The following is a 20,971-nucleotide window of genomic DNA, read 5'->3' on the forward strand; positions in this document are numbered from 1 at the left end:
ATTTAAGTAAGAGAATAAATTGTTGTTCTGTTTACATGAATAAAACCTTATATGGTTACACACCCAATGAAAATGGTTCATTGGATCTCAATCGTAGTGATACATATATTCATAATATTGAAACCAAAAGATGCAAATTTAATAATGATAGTGCAACTTATTTGTGGCACTGCCGTTTAGGTCATATTGGTGTAAAGCGCATGAAGAAACTCCATGCTGATGGACTTTTGGAATCACTTGATTATGAATCACTTGATGCTTGCGAACCATGCCTCATGGGCAAGATGACTAAGACTCCGTTCTCCGGAACAATGGAGCGAGCAACTGACTTATTGGAAATAATACATACTGATGTATGCGGTCCGATGAGTGTTAAGGCTCACCGCAAGTATCGTTATTTTCTGACCTTCATAGATGATTTGAGCAGATATGGGTATATCTACTTAATGAAACACAAGTCTGAAACATTTGAAAAGTTCAAAGAATTTCAGAGTGAAGTGGAGAATCATCATAACAAGAAAATAAAAGTTTCTACGATATGATCGCAGAGGTAAAATATTTGAGTTAAGAGTTTGGCCTTCAGTTAAAACAATGTGAAATAGTTTCACTACTCATGCCACCTGGAACACCACAGTGTAATGGTGTGTCCGAACATCATAACCGTACTTTATTAGATATGGTGCGATCTATGATGTCTCTTACCGATCTACCACTATCGTTTTGGGGTTATGCATTAGAGACAGCTGCATTCACGTTAAATAGGGCACCATCTAAATCCGTTGAGATGACACCGTATGAACTATGGTTGGGCAAGAAACCTAAGCCGTCGTTTCTTAAAGTTTGAGGTTGCAATGCTTATGTGAAAAAGTTTCAACCTGATAAGCTCAAACCCAAATCGGAGAAGTGCGTCTTCATAGGATACCTAAAAGAAAATGTTGGGTACACCTTCTATCACAGATCCGAAGACAAGATATTCGTTGCTGAGAATGGATCCTTTCTAGAGAAGGAGTTTCTCTCGAAATAAGTGAGTGGGAGGAAAGTAGAACTTGATGAGGTAACTGTACCTACTCCGTTGTTGGAAAGTAGTTCATCATAGAAATATGTTCCTGTGACTACTACACCAATTAGTGAGGAAGCTAATGATGATGATCATGTAACTTCAGATCAAGTTGCTACCGAACCTCGTAGGTAAACCAGAGTGAGGTCCGCACCAGAGTGGTATGGTAATCCTATTTTGGAGGTCATGTTACTTGACCATGAAGAGCCTACGAACTATGAGGAAGCGATGATGAGCCCAGATTCCGCGAAATGGCTTGAGGCCATGAAATATGAGATGAGATCCATGTATGAGAACAAAGTATGGACTTTGATTGACTTGCCCATTGATCGGCGAGCCATTGAGATTAAATGGATCTTCAAGAGGAAGACGGACGCTGATAGTAGTGTTACTATCTACAAAGCTAGAATTGTCGCGAAAAGGTTTTCGACAAGTTCAAGGTGTTGACTATGATGAGAGTTTATCACTCGTATCTATGCTTAAGTCTTTCCGAATCATGTTAGCAATTGCCGCATTTTATGAAATCTAGCAAATGGATAAACAAAACTGCATTCCTTAATAGGATTTATTAAAGAAGAGTTGTATATGATGCAACCAGAAGGTTTTGTCAATCCTAAAGGTACTAACAAAATATGCAAGCTCCAGCGATCCATCTATGGACTGGTGCAAGCATCTCAGAGTTGGAATATACACTTTGATAAGTTGATCAAAGCATATAGTTTTATGCAGACTTGCGGTGAAGCCTCTATTTACAAGAAAGTGAGTGGGAGCACTACAGCATTTCTGATAAGTATATGTATGACATATTGTTGATCGGAGATGATGTAGAATTATTCTGCAAAGCATAAAGGAATGTTTGAAAGGAGTTTTTTCAAAGGAAGACCTCAGTGAAGCTGCTTACATATTGAGCATCAGGATCTATAGAGATAGATCAAGACGCTTGATAAGTTTTTCAATGAGTACATACCTTGACAAGATTTTGAAGTAGTTAAAAATGGAACAGTCAAAAAGGAGTTCTTGCCTATGTTACAAGGTGTGAAGTTGATTAAGACTCAAAACCCGACCACGGCAGAAGATAGAGAGAGAATGAAAGTCATTCCCTATGCCTCAGCCATAGGTTCTATAAAGTATGCCATGTTGTGTACCAGACCTATTGTATACCCTGCCCTGAGTTTGGCAAGGGAGTACAATAGTGATCTAGGAGTAGATCACTGGACATTGGTCAAAATTATCCTTAGTGGAATAAGGATATGTTTCTCGATTATGGAGGTGACAAAAGGTTCGTCGTAAAGGGTTACGTCGATGCAAGTTTTGACACTGATCCAGATGACTCTAAGTCTCAATATGGATACATATTGAAAGTGGGAGCAATTAGCTAGAGTAGCTCCGTGCAAAGCATTGTTGACATAGAGATTTGCAAAATACGTACGGATCTGAATGTGGCAGACCCGTTGACTAAATTTCCCTCACAAGCAAAACATGATCACACCTTAGTACTCTTTGGGTATTAATCACATAGCGATGTGAACTAGATTATTGACTCTAGTAAACCCTTTGGGTGTTGGTCACATGACGATATGAACTATGGGTGTTAATCACATGGCGATGTGAACTATTGATGTTAAATCACATGGCGATGTGAACTAGGTTATTAACTCTAGTGCAAGTAGGAGACTGAAGGAAATATGCCCTAGAGGCAAGAATAAAGTTATTATTTATTTCCTTATATCATGATAAATGTTTATTATTCATGCTAGAATTGTATTAACCAGAAACATAATACATGTGTGAATACATAGACAAACAGAGTGTCACTAGCATGCCTCTACTTGACTAGCTCGTTGTCAAAGATGGTTATGTTTCCTAACCATAGACATGAGTTGTCATTTGATTAACGGGATCACATCATTAGGACAATGATGTGATTGACTTGACCCATTCCATAAGCTTAGCACTCGATCGTTTAGTATGTTGCTATTGCTTTCTTCATGACTTATACATGTTCATGTGACTATGAGATTATGCAACTCCCGTTTACCGGAGGAACACTTTGTGTGCTACCAAACGTCACAACGTAACTGGGTGATTATAAAGGTGCTCTACAGGTGTCTCCGAAGGTACTTGTTGGGTTGGCGTATTTGGAGATTAGGATTTGTCACTCCGATTGTCGGAGAGGTATCTCTGGGCCCACTCGGTAATACACATCACTTAAGCCTTGCAAGCATTGCAACTAATGAGTTAGTTGCGGGATGAGGTATTACGGAACGAGTAAAGAGACTTGCCGGTAATGAGATTGAACTAGGTATTGAGATACCAACGATCGAATCTCGGGCAAGTAACATACCGATGACAAAGGGAACAACGTATGTTGTTATGCGGTCTGACCGATAAAGATCTTCGTAGAATATGTAGGAGCCAATATGAGCATCAAGGTTCCGCTATTGGTTATTGACCGGAGACGTGTCTCGGTCATGTCTACATAGTTCTCGAACCCGTAGGGTCCGCACGCTTAAAGTTCGATGACGGTTATATTATGATTTTATGTGTTTTGATGTACCGAAGGAGTTTAGAGTCCCGGATGAGATCGGGGACATGAAGAGGAGTCTCGAAATGGTCGAGACGTAAAGATCGATATATTGGACGACTATATTCGGACATCGGAAAGGTTCCGAGTGATTCAGATATTTTCGGGAGTACCGGGGAGTTACGGGAATTCGTATTGGGCCTTAATGGGCCATACGGGAAAGGAGAGAAAGGCCTCAAAGGGTGGCCGCACCCCTCCCCATGGGCTGGTCCGAATTGGACTAGGGATGGGGGCGCACCCTTCCTTCCTTCTCCTTCTCCCTTCCCTTTCCTTCCCTCCTACTCCTACTACTTGGAAGGGCTCCTAGTTCTACTAGGAAAGGGGGAATCCTACTCCCGGTGGGAGTAGGACTCCCCTAGGGCGCGCCATAGAGAGGTCCGGCCCTCCCCTCCTCCACTCCTTTATATACGTGGCCAGGGGGCACCCCATAGACACACAAGTTGATCAAGTTGATCGTCTCTTAGCCGTGTGCGGTGCCCCCCTCCACCATAGTCCACCTCGATAATACTATAGCGGTGCTTAGGCGAAGCCCTGCGTCGGTAGAACATCAACATCGTCACCATGCCGTCGTGCTGACGAAACTCTCCCTCAACACTCGGCTGGATCGGAGTTCGAGGGACTTCATCGGGCTGAACATGTGCTGAACTCGGAGGTGCCGTGCGTTCGGTACTTGGATCGGTCGGATCGTGAAGACGTACGACTACATCAACCGCGTTGTGCTAACGCTTCCGCTTTCGGTCTACGAGGGTACGTGGAAAACACTCTCCCCTCTCGTTGCTACGCATCACCATGATCTTGCGTGTGCGTAGGAAATTTTTTGAAATTACTACGTACCCCAACATCTTCACGCATGACAGCTCGTTTGTGAGAACACTTTTTTAAAATAATTTCCATATTACAAGTTTATTATTTTTCCTGGAAACTTGGTCACTTATAATGACACAATAAGAAGGTTTTCCAATTTTTCGAATTTTTTTGAATTTTTTATGCCCGTTTCAAAATGCGGTCAAAACGGCGGGCTTGACAGTTCCTAGCTAGTGGTTGAATCTTGGAAAACTTTTGATGTTTCTCTGATTAAATAGATACCTATGTACCTAGAAATGATTTTTGGAAAAATAAAAAAGGAAACTATGAGGCAGCCACAGTTCAAATTTGACCCGCTTCCTACTGAATCGACGATAATTTGTCTTTTTCATCAGAGGTGGATCAAAACTTTTGACACCCAACCATTTTGTCAATTGTGCATTAAATATGGCCTAGTATTTTAGAAAATTGATTTGGTCCAATTTTGCAACAAATATATGGTAGGCCCTTCACAAAAAAAACTCATTTCGGGCACTCAGAAAATGGAAAATGAATTTTCCGCGCACAAAAAATGATAACTCCCTTGGGAAACATTGTTTGGAATTCCAAGATGCACCCTTGTGCACAATATGAAATCATTTGAACAAACTATGCCATGAATGTGGCCATAAGATTGATCATTTGGCTTGAAAGCCACGAATCTTCACGCATGACAGCTCATTTCTGAGAACACTTTTTTAAAATAATTTCCATATTACAAGTTTATTATTTTTCCTGGAAACTTGGTCACATATATTGACACAATGCAAAGGTTCTCCAATTTTTTGAATTTTTTGAATTTTTTATGCCCGTTTCAAAGTGCGGTCAAAATGGTGGGCTTGACCGTTCCTAGCTAGTGGTTGAATCTTGGAAAACTTTTGATGTTTCTCTGATTAAATACATACTTATGTACCTAGAAATGATTTTTGGAAAAAATAAAGAGGAAACTATGAGGCAGCCACAGTTCAAATTTGACCCGCTTCCTACTGAATCGACGGTAATTTGTCTTTTTCACCAGAGGTGGATCAAAACTTTTGACACCCAACCATTTTGTCAATTGTGCATTAAATATGGCCTAGTATTTTAGAAAACTGATTTGGTCCAATTTTGCAACAAATATATGGTAGGCCCTTGACAAAAAAACTCATTTCGGGCACTCGGAAAATGGAAAATGAATTTTCCGTGCACAGAAAATGAAAACTCCCTTAGGCAACATTGTTTGGAATTCCAAGATGCACCCTTGTGCACAATATGAGATCATTTGAATAAACTATGCCATGAATGTGGCCATAAGATTGATCATTTGGCTTGAAAGCCATGAATCTTCACGCATGACAACTCATTTGTGAGAACACTTTTTTAAAATAATTTCCATATAACAAGTTTATTATTTTTCCTGGAAACTTGGTCACATATAATGACCCAATGCGAAGGTTTTCCAATTTTTTGAATTCTTTTGAATTTTTTTATGCCCGTTCCAAAATGCGGTCAAAACGGCGGGCTTGACCGTTCCTAGCTAGTGGTTGAATCTTGGAAAACTTTTGATGTTTCTCTGATTAAATAGATACTTATGTACCTAGAAATTATTTTTGGAAAAAATAAAGAGGAAACTATGAGGCAGCCAGAGTTCAAATTTGACCCACTTCCTACTGAATCGGCGGTAATTTGTCATTTTCACAAGAGGTGGATAAAAGCTTTTGAAACCCAACCATTTGATCAATTGTGCGTTAAATATGGCCTAGTATTTAGAAAATTGATTTGGTCCAATTTTGCAACAATTATTTGGTAGGCCCTTCACAATTAAACCCATTTTAGGCACTCGAAAAATGAAAAATTGAGTTTTCATCTAAAGAAAATGAAAACTTTCTTAGGCAACATTGTTTGGCATTTGAAGATGAACTCTTGTGCACAATATGAGATGAATATTTGTTTTTTTCATGTGAAAAAGTAGAAGAAAAACAAAAGAAAAAACACAATCATATGTGCTCTATTCCCATTGGTGGAATTCGTTGTCACACAGATCGATGACATGGCGCCCATCCATCCATCCATCTCTCCATACCACATCCATCCATCCATCCATCCATTTATGTATAGAAAAAAAGAAAATGAAAAAGAAAACCCCACCCACATCCACCTACCCAAACCCTACCCAGATCCCATCGATCCCCTCCTCCCATCGCACCCCTCCTCCCCCCATCTCCTTGCCGCCGCCATCGACGGCGCTCCCCACCGCCGCCAACGATCCCTCCCACCGCCGTCTCCCTCCCTCAGATCGAGCTCCCCCTCCCCTCTCCCTGCCACCTCTCGAAGCTCTCGCGTCCCACCGCCGCGCACTGTGCTCCTCTGCAGCTTCTACGGTGACGCAGCCGCCGCTGACTACCACGCCACCTCCTCCTTCCAGATCACGGCCACCACCTCCCTCCGGCGGAGCACGCCGCCGTACATGGCATCCCCCACGCCCTACTCCTCTCGCCCTTCCCCTTCCCCCATCCAACCAAACCAACCAGCACACCCGGCACCCTTCCTCCTCCAAGAAAGCAAAGCCGCGCCCTCTCCCCTCGGATCCATGGCGCTGCTCAGCGCCGGTGGCTGTGGGCTCTCTCCCATCGGCGCACTGCTGCCGCCCCCACCCTCTCCCCTTCCCGAGCTGCTCAGGCGGCGCCCAGATCTGGCTCGGCGGCGGCCAGGACTTGCTCCACGCCGTGCGGCTCAGATCCTCTCCCCACTCCCAGATCCAACTTGTCACTGTAGAACGAGGAGATCGCGGCCAGGATCTTCAAAACGCAGTGGTCATCATCGCGGTCCGCTCCTCCGCTGACCCGAGCAAGTTCCCCGGTGCTAAGGTACCCCAAGGAGTTCGCGCGGTGGTTTGAGCTCCTCGGGCCGGTCCGGTTCGGGACGGAGGTGGTGAGCGTCCGCCGCAGCAGGGACGACGACGCTGGCTGGAGGCTGAGGCTCGCCTGCGCTGGCAGCGAGCTGGAGGAGCTGGCAGCAACTAGTTCGTGCTCATCTCCGCTCCCTCGGCCTCCTCTGCTTCCACTCCAAGGACGCCGACGCCCTCCTCTCTGTCGAAGGTCGCCGGAACCATGATGGCCAGCGCGCCCGTGCACGAGGAGACGATGACGACCCCGACAAGCCCTCCAAGGCCAGGAAGAAGACCGCCGCCAAGGGCGACCAGCCGCCCCAGCACCAGCAGCAGCAGTACCTCCAAGGTATCATGCACATGCGCCCCCCGATCCCACCACCTCTGTATATTGCTTGGTCCCGATCTCGGCCATCTTGTTGATTGCCTGTGAACCTGAATGAACAACCTTGGCTCATTCAGTTTTGTAATCACTAGCATGTTCAGCCTTGACATTGAATCTGAATTAACAGCTTGCTGTTTTATTCTGTAATTCCTTTTGATCCCTGTGACTGCTGCACTAAGCTCTCAGCTGTACCATGGTGCTAAACAACTAGTAAATTAGGATATATATAAGATATGTTTCTATTTTGCACTGCTCATACTGTACATACTGTCTTCAATAAAAACTATATCAAATTTTGTGGTGCATGCCATGATCCATCTGATGGATTTCTTGCACCTGCAAACCTTGATGTATAATTACACACTTTATAAATCCAATACCTTATTACAAATCCATTCGGCCAGTTAGATCTTAAGCCTTTGCAAGCTCGGCTGATATGATCTATTATGTGAGCATTTTACTAAATCATTCTGCTACTTCCATTTGTGTTTTATGATAAACTGATGTGTAACATTTTGCATAGAAGCAATTATCTTTCTCTGTATTCAACAGTGAATTATATAACTGAGATTTATTTTGGCGGGCCAATGCTGCTAATGAACGAATGATAATTCAAGCGTTTCTTTGCAGGTTGCTCCGATCTGGTTGTGTGAAGGAACATCCAAGGTCTGCTACTGCTGTTGTGCTCCCTTGAACGATCTGGTGAAGGACAATTTGGTCCATAGGTCGTCCCCCATGCTATCTCTCTCTGCTGCATAGTTAGGTTCAGTTTTTTTGTTCTCTTTCTAGTTTAAGCGTAAGCAGATTCCAGTAGGTCTCTATGTATGTGGATCATGATTTAGAACATCTAATCTAATTACGGACTGCAGACTTGCTATGTCATGATCAAACTTGCTTGCATTCAGTTCAGAAAATTTCTGAATTCTCTGGTGTTTACTTTCACTCAATCATTGTGGTACTGGTAGTCAAATTAGATGCCTCCTTTGTTGTAATATGTCATGATTTATCTTGAATTTTGGTAGTGTGACAAACACATTAGCAAATCTAAATAACTTTGACATATTTGCTCTATTATCTTGCACTGGATTGGCACCTTTCATTACCCTATACAAATATATCTCAATTCCGCTAATACTGATCCTTGTGTTTGGTCTTAACCCTTTTGGTTGCATGATACTTCTATAACTGTAGCCTTTAATGAATTCAATGTATGATTGTGATGAGAATTATATGATACCTACCTGTTTTTATCCTTGATCAGTATCATTTATGGTCTCTGTTCTTATTACTTGCTGTACGTTTACCGCCTATACATCGTTGTGTTTTGCGAGTCTAGTCCTTCACTGTTACTTCATAACTCATAATTTGTTTGTCATGATTCATTGCTTATGAAAATTATTACAAATATGTTGAAAATTGCATAGAAGAATTTTGTGCCATCTCTGCAACTGTGCTAGATGTGATGTTCCTTAAACTTATTATGGTATCTGTACTGTCCTTGTGTTGCAACACTACAGTTATTATTTCTCATCCTTACGGAGACAAGAAAGCTAACTTTGCTCTAGCCTTCTCATCCAAGAATAGAAATAAATAAAGGTCGACACATCTTTAAAATGACATGTCAAACTTAGTTTTTGAGGCTATGTTGCATTTGTAGTTCTTGCTCTATTAAATTTGAGGCTACGTTGCATTTGTAGTTCTTGCTTTGTTAAATCTGAGATTGATGAAAATGGTATATAGAAAGCGAAAAATTGTAGCCACATAATGACGTTGTATGGTACCCCCAGCAAGTAATATGCTTGAATCAATTTGATTTTTCCTGATTATAATTATCTTATAGTATCGTGATGTTGGCAGGTATATGCGAGTTCGGCAGTGCGGTGGCAGTCCCCGTGGAACGAGCGCTGGACTACTCCCTTGGCTAGGCGTACCTCTGCAAGCACGAATGGAGCGAAGACTTACTGTTGGTGTTGCCCGCCAAGTTCTCCAGCCCGTGGTGAACCGAGGCTATCTCAAGTGCTTCGTTGGTTGGGTTGCGTTCTTTGCTGCTGGTCTCATGAATGGGGTACATTTCTGAAACTAAACTAGCTTGAGTGCCTATTTTCTTCTTAAGTTGCCATTTTACCAAACATTTGTTGATTGTCGAAATGTTATATTTTGTTCCTGATTAATGATTTTCATCAATAAGTTGTTGGTCACACGAGTCAAGCTTGTGCTCATATTTAGCTAGTTTTGGATGTATGCTGATCCAAATGTCCAGAAAAATAGAAGCTAACCATGTCAAAAGTTAGAGCACTCTTGATTGCTATATTAGGGCAGCGCTGACCATGTGTTGTTTTTCTTGAAAGAAGTTATTTTTCTTGAAGGAAGGGCAAGGAGGAGGCAACACATTGGAAGCTGGAGGACCCAGGGATGGATAATATGTGTTGGTCTTGCTGTCTACCTGGCCCTTTTGTTGATAAATCCATGGCGCAATGGTAAGCTTCCTGTGGCTCCGCTTTGAACTAGTGAGACATGTTGTATCTGCATGAATTTGGTCCATCTTAATAGTATGGAATGCCTTTACAACAATATATGTGATCCTTAACTAGTTAGTTTCTAGAATGCTAGTCCATATGGAATCTTTTTTATATCTTTTTTAATGCGAGTCAGCACCAATCCTTGACAGGGTGACCGTGGAAGGGATGGAAATTCATATTGCTGTTTGTAATGAAGGTCACAGCCTAATCCTGACTATGGTCGTCTAGTGAGTATGGCATATGGTTCATATGGCAAGAGCATGTGCCCAGTTTGTGATCGCTATTAACAGGAGCTCCATTCTGAAGAAGATTGAAGACAATTGTGGAGTTGTAAATTACTGTAGCCATCTATCACACTTGTAGAGCTTGTAATATTGTGATTCCAATTGTATTACGTGTTATTGGTAGAGCAAGAGCTCCATACTAATTCTGGCTGTTGTTATTTGAAGAATTACATGTGTTTTCTGTCTGTTTGAATTTCAATATTTGTTATTTATTCACTGGCATATTGAAATCTAAAGAACATGACCTTGACATGAGGGACCCACAAAACAGAACCTGACATTTCAGACCCACTTACCAGAATCTGAAAAAATAAGAAAACAAAGGCCATGGCCCAAAAATAAAAAGGCCAAAATGTTGGGCTATGCCCATGTGGCTGATGAAAACTGATATATAAAATATAAATAGGCTGAATTGATGGGCTTGGCCCATGCAGCTCATGAAAATTGACAAAAAAACATAAATGGGCTGAGTTAATGGGATCGGCCCATGTAAAACACCGAATTGGACCGGGCTGATTCTTGTGCCACATCAGATTGCCACGTTGGATTCCTACGTGGCCTGGGGAGGCTGCTACTGACCAAAACAAAACAGTAGGCATATTTTGGTCGTAAACGTCTATGACCTTCTCACAGAGAAGGTCGTTAATTTCAGTTTACGACCGCCAGCTTTTGACCTTCTGTTTTTGCTCACAAAAAGGTCACAAATGAAAAACAATGACCTTTCAGTGACCAATAGTCAAGGTCACAAGTTGGCATATTTCTTGTAGTGCCAACGCTCCTCTCATCGGGAGGGGGGCAATCTCCATCAACATCTTCACCAGCACCATCTCCTCTCAAACCCTAGTTCATCTCTTGTATCCAATTCTTGTCTCTAAGTCTGGGATTGGTACCTGTAGGTTTCTAGTAGTGTTGATTACTCCTTGTAGTTGATGCTAGTTGGTTTTTTTGGTGGAAGATCATATGTTCAGATCCTATATGCATATTAATACCCCTCTGATTATGAACATGAATATGCTTTGTGAGTAGTTACGTTTGTTCCTGAGGACATGGGAGAAGTCTTGCTATTAGTAGTCATGTGAATTTGGTATTCGTTTGATATTTTGATGAGATGTATGTTGTCTCTCCTCTAGTGGTGTTATGTGAACGTCGACTACATGACACTTCACCATTATTTGGGCCTAGAGGAAGGCATTGGGAAGTAATAAGTATATGATGGGTTGCTAGAGTGACAGAAGCTTAAACCCTAGTTTATGTGTTGCTTCGTAAGGGGCTGATTTGGATCCATATGTTTCATGCTATGGTTAGGTTTACCTTAATACTTCTTTTGTAGTTGCGGATGCTTGCAATAGGAGTTAATTATAAGTGGGATACTTGTCCAATTAAGGACAGCACACAAGCACCGATCCACCCACATATCAGATTATCAAAGTACCGAACGTGAATCATATGAACCTGATGAAAACTAGCTTGATGATAATACCCATGTGTCCCCAGGAGCGCTTTATTCTATATAAGAGTTTGTCCAGGCTTGTCCTTTGCTACAAAAAGGATTGAGCCACCTTGCTGCACTTTATTTACTTTTGTTACTTGTTGCTCGTTACAAATTATCTTATCACAAAACTATTTGTTACCTATAATTTCAATGCTTGCAGAGAATACCTTGCTGAAAACCGCTTATCATTTACTTCTGCTCCTCGTTGGGTTCGACACTCTTACTTATCGAAAGGACTACGATAGATCCCCTATACTTGTGGGTCATCAAGGAGCGGGTGTGCTTTTTCTCCTTCCTCTTGAGAGGCATAGGATTTCCTATTCATACTTTCCTCAGAGGTCCACTGGAGTATTATGGCCTTCAACTGCACAATCTGAGGCCGGGCACCAGTCTGCATATCGCGGGTTTCATTGCTCTCTACGAGCTGTTCCTAGGATGCGAGGCCCATTTTGAGCTATGGCAGAAATTTTTCTGCCTCGTCCCTCGCTCCCAAAAGGGATCCATATTCGAGGTGGGTGGCGCCGAAGTGTGGCACATAGCCGGGATCGGATACCCGTCCGGCACTCCAAAGAAGGACATCCGAAGAGTGGCCCTCGAAGTGGTTTTATATTGAAGACGTCATTCTTCCGGACCCAATGCGGTGTGGTCTTCCCGAATTCTCCAGTGCTCCTTTAAAGAAGCGCGCCAGCTGGCGTCCCCGAAGCCTCGAAGAGGAAGATAGTGCGGAAGTTTCGAGACTTGCAAGTAAAATCAGAGTACTTGCCAACTCCGGGCTATCAATAATTGAGGTGATGGGAATTTCAATAACGTGATGTGTTCAGCCGCTCCAATCTAGTGGTTTTCCCATCTGGCATTACAACGGGGAGGATGATGCATCCCGTTGTTTATGCAAGGGTCCGGACAACTTTGCCGCCCTGGCCACTATCCTAGCTGATCTTTTCAAAGGGGAGAAGGAAGACTTCACTCGCTTGAAGTGCCAGGAAGGTTTTTCCATGTACAACCCCAACGACTAGGTAAGTTTTTTGATGAATTGCTTTACTCAACCCCTTTCCAGAGTTACGCTAGTCGAATTTAATCCAGCTGCTTCTAATAGGAATGGAGACAGATCGTTGAGGGGATCTCCAGCCCTGCTCCGCTGCCAGAGGATCATAATCGGGACCTAGATCCCGGATATAAAGAAGATCCGGACATATTTATAGAGCTTAAGGAGGGATTTTTTTTACCAGGCGAGCTACGATGGCACAGAAGTGGCCATTATACCCGATTACCCCGGCCTTCTCCCCTCCTCCCACGTAAGTACCCAGGAGACGTCTCCTCTGAAAGAGTTTTTCCGTCGCACCTCACCCACCGCACTGTCTCATGCTCCGAAGGGGCGACGCTCGTCTCGCCAAGCTGTATCAAAGGTGTCTTCTAGGAAGGCAACACCTACGGGGGGCGAGTCTTTAAAAAGAAAGGACAACGGTGATACTACCGCGCCCCCGCCTTCACAAAGAGGTATAGTTCTTTAACACGCGCCCGGTGGATAGACTGAATTGTGGCATTTTTCATTGGGCTATCTTGCAGCAAGAGCATACGTCGGACTACATCCGGGGACCTTGCCGACCGTGCATCAACTAATCCGGCACCGGACCCTGCCGTAAGGACTAGGGTTGATACGGGCAAAATGCTGGATTGTCATCTCCAAGAGGATTTGGATGATGTATCTGTAACCAATTCTAAAGTGGAGAGCGTGATGAATCATCGGTGGAGGAAAGAGGCCATGCGCGATCCCAGTTTTACCGTAGAGGCGTTCCACGCCCTCAACTCTACAGATGCATATATCCGAGCTGCTTAGGATGGGCTTACCAGAGACATACACCAGCTTTCAAAGGATATGCGGGTAAGGAGATTTTTTGTAGATGCAATACTCATGTTCTAGTAGCCCCCGAGACTTGAAGCAGTTTGGCCCAACTGATTTAAGGATCGTTGTATTATTAGGTACTCATGGAGAAAAATGACATGCTATCCAAGGAGCTTGAAGAATGTCGGACCAAGCTAACTGCTATCACCGCCAAACTTGAGAAGTCTAAGAAGGCACCGAATGGTAAGGTCAATCACTGTCCCGAAAATACGATTATGCACCAACAATGTTTTTTTAAATATACATTGTTTTGTTTACGGTGGCAGGATCGTTGGATCAGATGGATGATAGACTGAAGACTACATGGGCGGATAAACAGCATGCCGAAAGGCAAGAAGCCACTGGTCAATGTATACTGACACGAACCAGCGATGAGAAGAACAAACTACAGGATGCCAACATCAAGCAAGTCGAGGAGCTAAAGGACGTAAGAGCCCAACTGTCGGATGCCTTGAAGGAGAACCTAACTTTCATAAGATCCCTGATGGAATTTTTTTACGAGATTTGTTCATGTAGGTTTGTTAACTGGGCGGCCCGAAGGAGAAGTGTCTGGATTTCAAGGCGACTTGCTGCAAGAGCTATCCAAAGTGCACGAGAGAGCTCAGAAAGCAATGAGGAATATGGCAAAGGCTTTATGGCCATCTGATTCTCCTCCAAGAATGATGGGGAAGCTCGCAGAGTTATTCAAGGGAGCTCGTCTTCATTTTGAGCTGTGGAAGGCATCGGCATGTCGAGAAGGTGCATAAGAGGCCTGGGCCATGGTGAAAACGCGGTATACCGGACTTGATCCGAACCATATGGCCCGGGTCGGACCTCGGGGACCAGACGGACAAGAAATTCCGATTAGCTTGGTGTACGACCAAGTAAAGATAGCTGCCAAATTTTCATAGCAGGACTGTAAACTAGACAGCCTGATAGATGGCATAGATAAAGAGTAGGCATGTAATTTTATGTGACAATACACGTTATCGGCAAAGCTTGTCTCCGGCCAAATTATAAAAGATTGCCAAGGCAGACTTTCTGCTTCAACCTCTAAAACCCAAGGGTGGAGTGTTTCCGAATACTATACCTGTGGTAAACACCAAGTATGTTCGGAAACCAGGCGATCCGGTCATAATGCTTGAATAGACAAACTGTATTTGGGGAGTTATGTTATATTACTTTTTAACGTAAGAGACATCTTCCAGAAAGAATAGTTCTGTTAAGGGTTCCTCTCCCTGGGTCGGCATGCGTTTATGCATGACTAAGCCGTGATGCGAAAGAATCACATGAGTCTTTGTGTTTTGGTAGTTTATATTGCTACGAAGGCGGTTCGTCTTTTGTCCGCCAAACAATTATTCCCTTAAGAACGCTAGTTTTCGGCTTCACCCGTCTGAGCTACATCTCCGGATGACCCGGTTGTAACAATCACAGAGGTGCTCCCTTTATGCCCTAGCCGAACGAGCGGGAACGTAGGGCATAAGCACAGGAGCCAGGTAGCCCAGCTTGGCAAAAACTTAAGTCATAAAGGTGCATATAATGGTGAAGACAGGACATATATGGGCAAACAACACACGTATATATGGTGAGCTTTATGCTCGAAATGAGGATAAGCTTCTATTGAAGGAAGCCTCCAACTATGGCGGGGTGTGTACATTTAAGGATGTATACCCCTCAAGTGTGCAGCTTACCCAAACACATGATAGAAGTTGTAAAAGAAATGAAAATAAAAAGGGAAAAGGTAAAAAAAGGAGAAAAAGGTAACGAACAATGTGTCCGGACTTAGGCGTAGAATCTTCAGAGTCTGGCAGCGTTCCATGGGTTCGGCTCTAAGCGATTGTCCGATGCATTGCGAAGGCGATAGGCTCCTCCAGTGAGAACCTCATCTATAATGAAGGAACCCTCCCATTTGGGCTTGAGCTTTTACTTTTTCTTCTCTGGTAGGCGTAGAACAAGTTCACCGACATTATAAGTCTTATCCCGCACTTCTCTGCTTTTGTATCTTCGAGCTTGTTGTTGGTAGAATGTGGAACGGGCTTTTGCAACATCACGCTCCTCCTCCAGGCCATCTAAGTCATCATGCCGATCGAGCTCGGCCTCTCTCTCCTCGTACATGCGCACTCGAGGTGAGTCATGAATAATATCGCAGGTCAGGACAGCCTCTGTGCCGTACACCATGAAGAACGGTGTGTAGCCGGTTGTGCGATTGGGTGTGGTCCACAGCCCCTAGAGTGCAGAGTCGAGCTCCTCGACCTAGTCTTTATCCGACTCCTTTAAGGATCGCACCAGTCTGGGTTTGATTCCGCTCATTATCAGGCCATTGGCCCATTCAACTTGACCATTTGTTTGGGGGTGATACACGGAGGCATAATCGAGTTTAATACCTAGATTAGCACACCAATTTTTCACCTCCTCGCCTGTAAAATTAGAGCCATTGTCAGTAATAATGTTGTGTGGGACACCATATATAACAGTGTACGACACCGGATATAAAGTGTATCACCGGTCTGACTTTAGCCGTTTTAACTAGTTTGGCCTCCATTCACTAAATGAATTTATCTACCATAACCAACAAATATTTTTTTCTTATGGCTTCCCCCTTTAAGGGGTCCGACCATGTCCAGCCCCCACACTGCGAAAGGCCAAGTAATGGGGAATGTTCGTAGGGAAGTGGGCAGCATATGGCTTTGATTGGCAAAGAGTTGGCATCCGACACAGCATTGTACGAGGTCCTGTGTGTCTGCTCGGGCCGTGGGCCAAAAGAAACCTGTACAGAAGGCCTTACTTACAAGGGCCCGAGCTGCGGCGTGATGGCCGCCATGAGCAGCATGTATTTCGGCCAAGAGCCATCGTCCATCCTCTTTGGAGATACATCTTTGAAGGACTCGAGTATTGCTTTTCTTGTAGAGCTCTCCCTCATGAACCTTGTAGTCTTTCGAATGTCGAACGATGCAATGAGCCTCATTCTGGTCCTCAGGGAGCTCCCGCCTATTAAGGTAGGCCAGGAAGGGTTCGGTCCATGGGGCGATTACCGCTCTTATTACATGGGCGGAAGGAGTTGGTTCTGTGCCCGAGCCCCCGATGGTGTCCAAATCGTGTTCGGCATCCCGGGGTATGATCGGCGTCGGACTGGTATTTCCGCCCTCATCCTGCCATACCACGGATGGCTTAAAGAGCCTTTCCACGAAGGTGTTAGGCAGGACGGGGTCATGTTTAGCGCCCATTCGAGCGAGGATGTCCGCTGCTTGGTTACTGTCTCGGGCCACGTGATGAAACTCGAGCCCCTCAAACCGAGCTAATATTTTGAGCACAACATTGCGGTAAGCTGCCATCTTTGGATCTTTTGCATCGAATTCTCCGTTTATTTGGGATATTGCGAGGTTTGAATCCCCGTGCACCTCGAGGCGTTGTATGCCCATCGAAACAGCCATCCGGAGACCATGCAGTAGTGCCTCATATTCGGCTACGTTTTTGGAGTCGGTTACATGATTTGCAATATGTAATGGACTGTGTCCCTTGTGTGGGATGTTAGGATGACACCGGCCCCCAATTCGTCTAACATTTTAGATCCATCGAAGTACATCACCCAGTTGGAGTATGTGCCATACTCTTTAGGGAGTTCGACTTCCGTCCATTCGGCGATGAAGTCGGCCAAGACCTGAGATTTAATAGCCCGTCATGGTTTGTACGTTTTTTCCAATGGTAGCTGCTCGATGGCCCATTTTGCAATGTGGCTGGTGGCATCTCGATTGTTTATGATATCATTGAGTGGTACCTCGGAGGCCACTGTGATCGAACACTCTTGAAAGTAGTGTCGCAGCTTCCGAGATGCCATGAAAACCGCATATGCTATCTTTTGATAGTGCGGGTACCAGGATTTGCATGGTGTGAGGACCGCCGATACGTATTATATATACCAGTTTTTGGAGTGGGAATTTATGTCCCTCTTCCTCTTGTTCAATGACGAGTACTACGCTCACCACCTGGTGAGTTGCAGATATGTACAGTAGCATGGGTTTACCGATGTTAGGCGCGGCATGGATTGGGTTGTTTGCTAGCAGAGTTTTTATTTCTTCCAACCCGACTGTTGCCGCGTCCGTCCACTCAAAGTGGTCGGTACGTCGAAGCAGGTAATATTGCGGCAGTGCCTTCTCTCCTAGTCTAGAGATAAAGAGGCTCAAGGCTGCCACACACCCAGCTAGTTTTTGGACCTGCTTTAGGTCTGTTGGAATTGCCAACTGCGACAAGGCTCGGATTTTGGCCAGGTTTGCTTCGATTCCTCTATTGGAAACAATGAACCCGAGCAGCTTTCCGGCCGGAACGCTGAAAACGCATTTTCTGGATTGAGTCGTATGTCATATGTTCGAAGGTTATCGAATGTAAGACGTAAGTCGTCCACCAATGATTTGACATGTTTAGTTTTGATGACTACATCATCTACGTATGCCTCCATTGTCTTGCCAATTTGTTTTTCTAGGCATGTTTGGATCATGGATTGGTAGGTGGCGCCGACGTTTTTGAGTCCGAAAGGCATAGTGTTGAAGCAGAAAGGCCCGTACGGGGTGATGCATGCCGTTGCGGCCTGATCGGATTCCTTCATCTTAATTTGATGGTATCCAGAGTATGCGTCGAGGAAACATAATGAATTGTGTCTTGCGGTTGCATCAATGATCTGGTCAATACGGGGCAGCAGGAAGGGGTCCTTAGTGCAGGCTTTATTGAGGTCTTTAAAATTGACACAGAGGCACCAGGATTTGTCCTTCTTTGGCACCATGACCAGGTTTGCTAGCGAATCCGGGTGTTTTATCTCTCGAATAAACCCGGCTTCAAGTAGTTTAGCTAGATCCTCCCCCATAGCTTGTCGCTTGTGTTCGGAAAATTGCCGCAGCGTCTGCCTCACTGGCTTGAACCCCTTTATTTAGTCGAGGCTATGTTCAGCCAGTCTGCGTGGGATTCCTGGCATGTCCGAAGGATGCCAGGCAAAGATGTCCCAATTCTCGCGCAGGAATGCTCTTAGAGCGGCATCGCCCGTCGGATCCAGCTGTGCTCCAATGGCTGATGTTTTATTAGGATCCGTCGGGTGGACTTGGAATTTGACTATTTCGTCTGCTGGCTTGAAAGAAGTGGATTTAGGCCTTTTATCGAGAATTACATCGTCTCTATCCACTGTGGAGCGCAGAGCGGCGAGCTCCTCGGCTGCAAGGGCCTCGGATAGTACCTCGAGGGCCAGGGATGCGATTTTTTTCCAGCGCGGAGTGCTACGTCCGGATCACTGGCGATAGTGATAACTCCGTTGGGCCCGGGCATTTTGAGCTTCATGTACCCGTAATGAGGTATAGCTTGAAAGTGTGTGAATGCATCTTGCCCCAACAGGGCATGATATCCGCTGTTGAAAGGTGTCACCTGGAAGATTAACTCTTCAGACCTGTAGTTCTCAGGCGTGCCGAATACCACATCAAGTTCATTTTTTCCTGAACATCGTGCTTCTCGACTAGGAATAATGCCTCGAAAGGTTGTGCTGCTCTGCTCGATGCGGCTCTTGTCCATTTGCATTTTATCGATCGTGTCCTCATAGATGAGGTTTAATCTGCTGCCACCGTCCATGAGCATTTTAGTCAGCCGAAAGCCATCCACTATTGGGTTTAGAACTAGTGCAGTTGGTGCTCGGACTGATCGGGGCTGTGGTTCGTCAGTAGCGTTGAAGGTTATCGTCATGTCATTCCAAGGATTGATTGCAGCTACTTGGTTGACTTCGGCGAGGTCGCGGGAGCGCCCTTTTGCACCAATTGTTTGAAGAAAAGGTCTCGAAGACCGTAAGCACATTGAGATCGTTATCCTCCGGGGAGTACTTCTCTAGGGTAGTGTTGGTGAGGATAGCCTCACCGCTCTTAGCCACCTACTAGAGTATCCAACATGCCCGAAGGCTATGTGTTGGTTCAGTTTTTGGCGTCGTGTGTATCTGACAAGGCTTATCGAGCCATTCATCAAGGACAGTTGTGTCCCGTTAAGGGCTTGATTTTTTTGTCAGTTGAGTGATGATCAGGTGCCTCGTGAGGGTGCATCCTTTTTGCCCGTCCGGTGGGTGGCTTAAAGGCCAGCGGTTCCCACCAAGCTGTCTAGGCTTTCTAGGTGCTTTCCATTGTGCAGTACTTCTGTACTATGTGTGCCAGATCTGCAAAGTGCAGTATGTGGCATCGTTTGAGGGCATTAAGGATCCCCTCGTCCGAACAGTTGCGGCAAAAGACTGATACCGCATCGTCGTCGCAACAATCTTTAATCTAGTTTTTAACAAGTAGGAATCTAGCCCAAAAGTGATGGACTGTTTCCTGAGGTTGCTGTCGTACATACATTAAGTCGCATATGTCCGGGGGACCGGAATTGCTTGGAGAGTATTGCTTGTGGTGGGTGGGTGGGCTTAAATTCCAGCCTTGACCCACTATGGAATGTGGAATTTGAAAGATTTCGGAGGTTACCGGCCTAGGATCCGGAGTGTCCTGGGAATTTTTAGGCTCAACGCCTGGTTCTATGTTCGGAGGACGAAATGTCTCTTCTCGGAGATGGGTATCCAGCTTGCAGGGCTCGGAGATCTGAACATAGTTTGTTCGTAGCATAGGAGGAGAGGTATCCTAAACTTGCTCCTCCACAACTGTCACCAGGTGGGTGATAGGTGGGGACCAGATTTCCCTCTGATCAGGTTTAAGCCCAATCATATAATAATCTGTTACGACCCCCAGGGTGGCGATGCGATCTAGCAGTTTGTTCAAATACGAGATATCTGCCGAATCCATCTTATCGATGTTTTCGGGGTCGATGCGTAGATGATTTTTGGTGATCTGTGAGACCGCCTTGGGTTTAATGGCCGGGCAGGCGCCTATAGTGAAACTGCCGAGATGGAGGATCTTCCCAAGAGCAAGGGCCCTTCCAAAGATGATTTTGTCATTGACGACAAGGCGAGCCATCGATCCTTCTACCGACAACACAGAGGAACTCTCAATGAAAGCACCAATGTCGGTGTCAAAACCAACCAATCTCGGGTAGGGGGTCCCGAACTGTGCGTCTGTG

The sequence above is a fragment of the Triticum urartu genome, chromosome 2A, assembly GCF_056163025.1.
Source record: "Triticum urartu cultivar PI428250 chromosome 2A, HENAU_Tu73, whole genome shotgun sequence".
Lineage (NCBI taxonomy): Eukaryota > Viridiplantae > Streptophyta > Magnoliopsida > Poales > Poaceae > Triticum > Triticum urartu.